The 484-nt window shown below is 41.3% G+C and overlaps 1 non-coding gene across 1 annotated transcript; it reads right to left on the reverse strand.

Moving 5' to 3' along the window:
• Positions 1-61: 61 nt before the first annotated feature.
• Positions 62-133, reverse strand: trnaq-cug (transfer RNA glutamine (anticodon CUG)). Its single transcript has one exon. It is a non-coding gene; the product is annotated as a tRNA-Gln (tRNA).
• Positions 134-484: the final 351 nt, after the last annotated feature.

Genomic DNA, 484 nt, shown 5'->3' on the forward strand with positions numbered 1-484 from the left:
TCCTGTGATTATCCTTTCAGTGATGGTTGGCATTGTTTGACCTTTGCTCTGGCTTAAAATCAGGTTCCACTGAGATTTGAACTCAGATCACTGGATTCAGAGTCCAGAGTGCTAACCATTACACCATGGAACCACTACACATTGGGAAAACTACATAGGTTCGCTAAAGGGTTTCATATATGGCAACAACATGTATGTCATCTGTGTAGGCAATAGGGCATAGAAGGCATACAACGGTACCAGTGACAAAGAAGCTAACAATGACAAAGCAACCGCTAAAGGGTTACTCAGAATTTTACTAACCTCAGCAGAGGATTTGGGAGGATCACAGAGGATTTGGGAAAAGGCAACTAAAGAAATTCTTTTGAAAGACTTCCTACAAACAATTACTGTAGCGACATACGTATATGCCAATTGTATACAGGCACGTGGTCAGATTACACTGGTTGATAACGTAGGGGCTAACAAAATACGTAACTGAACG

Source organism: Anoplopoma fimbria, unplaced genomic scaffold, assembly GCF_027596085.1.
Source record: "Anoplopoma fimbria isolate UVic2021 breed Golden Eagle Sablefish unplaced genomic scaffold, Afim_UVic_2022 Un_contig_4306_pilon_pilon, whole genome shotgun sequence".
NCBI lineage: Eukaryota > Metazoa > Chordata > Actinopteri > Perciformes > Anoplopomatidae > Anoplopoma > Anoplopoma fimbria.